This window comes from Hippopotamus amphibius, chromosome X (genome assembly GCF_030028045.1).
Source record: "Hippopotamus amphibius kiboko isolate mHipAmp2 chromosome X, mHipAmp2.hap2, whole genome shotgun sequence".
In the NCBI taxonomy this organism is placed as follows: domain Eukaryota; kingdom Metazoa; phylum Chordata; class Mammalia; order Artiodactyla; family Hippopotamidae; genus Hippopotamus; species Hippopotamus amphibius.
In genome coordinates this window covers 50,724,885-50,730,197 of record NC_080203.1, presented here as the reverse complement: position 1 = coordinate 50,730,197, position 5,313 = coordinate 50,724,885, and positions in this window count along the sequence as shown.

The following is a 5,313-nucleotide window of genomic DNA, read 5'->3' as shown; positions in this document are numbered from 1 at the left end:
TTCATCTTGACCAGAAGCAAAGAGGTTGACCAGTTGGTTTCTTTAGATACCTTTCATCTCCATTTAATTTGTCTTTTTACCCTCTTGAGTGTCCCCTGCATTTCAACAGGCTACCTTTATTGTGTCCATTTTTGTCTGTCATCTGTCTCTAGCTTCTAAAGTCTCTCTTTTAACTTTGAAGCCTTTTTCTGCCAGGAATATCATTCTAACCCCCAATTCAACAAGTTGTTTCTTTACCATGTCAAAAAATTCTGCAAATTCCATCTCTTCCAAGAATCGACCACAACTTATTTTTCACATATTTCATTTCTGGACTTGTTTAATTCTTCTTTCAATTTTTCTACGTGGTCTGAGTATCTATTTGCATCATTCTGTTTTGGATTGTATATTTCTATGGAGCAAAAGCGATATGTTTGTTTCACCTTAGACTGAACCTGGTAAATATCCCTATAAAGGGCACATATGAGTGTTGTGTACAAAGTGTGTGTGCCTGATGCCCGTAAATCTGAAAGTACATATATTTCCTCTCAGGTGGACATTCAGACTCAAACTTCGACAGTGAACAGGTACATAACAAAGATCCTGAAAACATAGCTTTTGATTCTAGGAAGACTTCAGGGAGTATCAAGATTGGCTCGGGCTATTATTTTGATTAACAAATAGCATGAGTTAATGTAACCAACATTCTGAGACCAAAATGGAAAACAAAAAAAACAAAAAAAACAACCCAACACCCTTTGCCATTACATATCTTCTTTTAGTTCAAATTAGTATACGTTCCATTTTCATTACAACAGAGAGAAGTGGAAAGAATGGGTCTCTCATAGCCACAAATCAATATATAAACCCCGATCAATGGATGGGAAGCTCCTCTGGATATTTGAAATATTTTTATGCATTTTGGCACACTGTATAGCAGGAAGCAATCCATTAGGTTTTAAAAAGATGAAAGCCAATAAAGATAGGTTAGATGTCAAATTCTCATATCCCTCAGGCTTCTGGTTATGAGAACTAGCTTTTCTGTCTGTTACTTCCAATTATCAAAATGTGGATAATCTGAAAAGTCATACATGCCCACACACACTCATTTTACCTCTTCTATGCATTTTCCATGGGAGATTAAAAAGCATCTTTACCTTAGTCTCCCATTTCCTGAAAAATGAAAATACTAGTATTGATCTAGGAGTGTTATGATGATTAATCATTTGAAATCTGAAACCAGAAAAACCTCAGACACCATAGAGCCCTCCATGCAACCTATGTCATCTCTCAAAAAAGCAGATGTGCAACTAAACTTTGCTGTATGAGTAAAGCAGCTCCTTTTCATACGATGGACTCTCAGAAATCTTGCTTTCCACATAGGAAGACTTCATTGTGAGGCCATGATTAGTCACAGGCTGCAGCTGTCACACTTTATCATATTAGAGCTAAATGAGATATCATAGCATAACATGAATTACTGACACATTTTTGAGTCTATTCCTGTGACCAAGATTTATGGCTAGCGTGACTACAAATCGCAAGGTGACTTCTTCACTCGGAAACTTGTACTGAAATATTGTTAGACCATAGCTGGTCTGTGAAACAAAAACCTTGTAATTACCTACACACCAGGGACGAGTACCAACTTGTGCCCAGTGAGACAAACAGCAAACTCGTGGGAAAGTGTTTGCCTTACTTGTTAAGGCTATATTGTCATATTTAGTGCCTGAAACGAGAGATTTCAGATCATCGATGGTTAGCCAGGCTCTAGAAATGCTGTGCAGAGGCATAACTTCTCAGCAGGTGATGTAGATCTCTAGGGGCTTGGAAATACTCTATTCCCTTCTCAAGATTTTCCTCTTTGAACTCATTGTGCCACTAAATTCATCTACTAAGAAATCAGCCCTGAAGGAATTTGAACTTGTGACTCAGGGAAGGGGAAGTTTGTCAAAATTTGTTACTTAGATTGTTAAGTTATCCCTCTGGCTAAGACTGTTTCTTAAAAACACTGCTGTAAAATACAGATGGACGAATAAGACCTGGTGGGTTAAAATGTGATTGACTATTTCAGTTGAGAGGGAGACATGTGCTACCCTATATAGTCCTGCCAGGAGAATAGCTCAGAAAGTTAAGAAGAAGTTATGAAAGATTTGTGCCTGGAGAAATTGAGTCAATTGTTCCACTGGGAATGCAGAGGAAAAGAACAGATAATATTAAACCTCAACATTCAGAAGAATTATTTTAGTTCTATATTACCCTGTAATTATTACAGCTCTGCAGGTCTCTACTTGTTCTGCAGTATCCTACATTTTTGCTGAATGGTTTAGTACATCTGCAGTAAGAAAATGTGTAAAAAGGAAAAACTCAATGAATTTAATAATGTGTGGTTGGCTCGACTGCCTTAGGAGAGGATTCTAAAAATATATAAATTATTTCAGGGTCACTTAAACTGCTAGCAAAGACTGTAGCTATTGGTTAGGGTAATGAAGGTTGAAGCTAGCCCCCAAATGACACCCCGCCCCCCCACCTAGAAAAAAATGAAAATGAAAGTTTGCAGCTCCGGCAGCATACATTTATTTATAAAGTGCTTAGAGAGCAGAATACCCAGAAACTGTGGGCAGTTACACTCTGGTGAGCAAAACTCAGTGAAAAATTATTTTCTTGGGCCATAGGACTTCCCCTTTGTGCTATTTTAATCTGAATGTGGATGCTCCCATCCCAAACTTCCCAAGTCTGTTTGAACAGGTGTTGAGCCACACAGGTTCTCGAAACCAGTATCCTTTGCTGCTAGAGAGTGGGTAGGATATTCGAAAGAGGAATGGGAAATTCAGCCTTGAAGGTTCATATGGAAGGATTCTAGGCATTATTTAGAATGACTTTGGGAAAAAAAAGGTGTGTGGAATTCCTGAGTAGTAGCTCTGTTGGTCAGGTTTTTTGAATCCAAACCTCAGTGTAGTGCAGAAAATCACTATGGGTACAAACCCTTCAAGTCCTTCCCCTTTGAAATCCAGAATCATCAGTTTGAATTTAACATTACAATTTAATCTACTTATGCATGTCAGCTTATACGGGAATGAAAGGTCTGGCTCAATTTGTCCTGGGCAGGTTGGTATGGCAACGAGTCAAGAGATCCATGACTCACCTTTCCCACGACTGTCTTAATGAATAAGGAGGAGCAAGTCTTTTTGGTCCTTTATGAGTTTATTCATCTTGATATATATATATACACATACACATATGCTTGAACAAAGAGTGAATAAAGATTCTTAATGCTTTAGATGCTTCTCAGAAATACAACTGAGTATTCATCTTATAAGGATGAGGCTTGAGGATAAGGCCTCTTTGTGCCTCCACCTAAAAAAACCACTCTTTGGCTTTCTGGAAATCAATTTTATTTGAATCTGAGGCCATTTTGAGGTGACTATTATGAAGATAGTAAGCTTACTCTGTTAGAATGACTGCTCCACACTTCCTCTACAAGGAAAAAAAGAAAATTCAGGTTAACTGTAATACAACCTGCAGTCAGCTCTACTGCCACAGACAGAGGGAAAGATGAGCTCCCATTGCCCAACCAGCTTTCTGCTGCAGAGGTTAGGGAATTAAGATCATTTTAAATTAACAGGAGATATTTGACATAACCAAATTTGACGAGTTTTTCATCTTCTCGCAAACCCTATGGAAGAATTTTTTAATAAGAGAGGGTGACACTAGGTTTAACTTGAAAAGGTTTTTAATATTTCTATTATATACATTGTTTCAGCAATTTAAATTCAAGAGCAAAATTTCGGTGCTTTCGATTCCTTTTTCCTTACCTTGCAGGTATCTTTAATTTCTCTAACTATGGTCCCATTTTTCATTTAGGTCTCTTAAGGCTGCCTGGATTTTAATGTAATGGTCATCTTCATATCTTAATAAAACAAAAATTGAATTATATGCACTACTGGGCAAGCATGACATGACTTTTGCTAGCATATGTAAGGTGTGAAAACCTGGGGGAAAATACTATTCAATTTAAGTTCCACTTGAGCACACTGCAGTGCATTGGAAATGAGTTCAGTCCTAATGACACTGAAAAAGGTAGAAGCAGGGAAAGGTGGAGATCACCGATTTGAACCTAATTAAAAAGACCTGATAAAAATGCTAGAAAGCCAGATGGTAAAGTCAATTTCTTAGTACTGTGCCAGTCCAGGGATGGAATATGTTTAGCAGTTGACATTCTGCAAGGGTAGACTGATAATATCAGCAGTGAAACCAAAAGGATTTGTTAACGCTGTTAGACTTTACTTTTAAAATTCTTTCATGCTTCTGTATCTAAGTGGAAATAACAAAAAAAATCTAGAATCTCTATTTTAATCAAATTCTCAGACTCCATAAAGCTCTAAGTATTTGATTACTGTTGAATATCTAATTTGAAAACTAAATACTAACATCGTTATAACAGCGAATAGTGGAGTGGAAATTCAGCACACTAGGAGAGTTATCATTCCATGAGAAAATTGTTCTTTAATTTTAAAAGTTAAACAATCGATGATTTGAAAACAGCACTTGAACTAAAGCGCTTAAAAAATGGTATCCAAATTTAGGCAACTTTTGATTACTCCAAACACAAACATTTAGAAATTGAAAATTTCATCTGATCGTACAATATTAGGTGGGTCTTTCTTGAATATTTTCGTTGCCATGACTTTAGACATCTCTATATAGAACAAATAAAAATAATTAAATCAGAAATTTCCTTTTCTTCCTACAGTTCATTTTCTGTCATCAATATAGTAGTGTAATGAAGGATGGATAGACACCCTCAGATGAGGAGTATTTATCCACATGTATTGAGTGCTATTAAAAAGTCCATTTGTTCCTCTGTGATGTAACTGAATAATTTATAGGTAACTAAGGCTTCCAAAAGTGCCAGGAAAGAGTAAATAGATCTGTCTTTTTCTGGTGAACAACAAACAGTAATGCCTTGGATTTATAGTCTCCTTTTTCCAAAGAGCTCAGGGGGAAGACATTTTGTCACCCAATTCATCTGAAATTGTGAAGAGCCTCTAACAAGAAGTTTGCATGGTGTCAGGGACATGGCTAATGAGGTTTGTTGAATTCAAGGTTTTATAAAGTAGAATATTAGCTCTCACCTTCCAAATAGGACTCATTCAGTACCATAATCTCTGAAATCATTCATAAATTCTCCCAGGGCAATTTGTCTCATGGACTATTAACAAGTACCGCATTTGCTACCGTAGCAGTCCCAGGACTACACGAACCACCAAACAAATAACCTATCTAAGCTCTTCTACACCTGAGGCATACAAATGGCTAAGCAAAATACTTGTC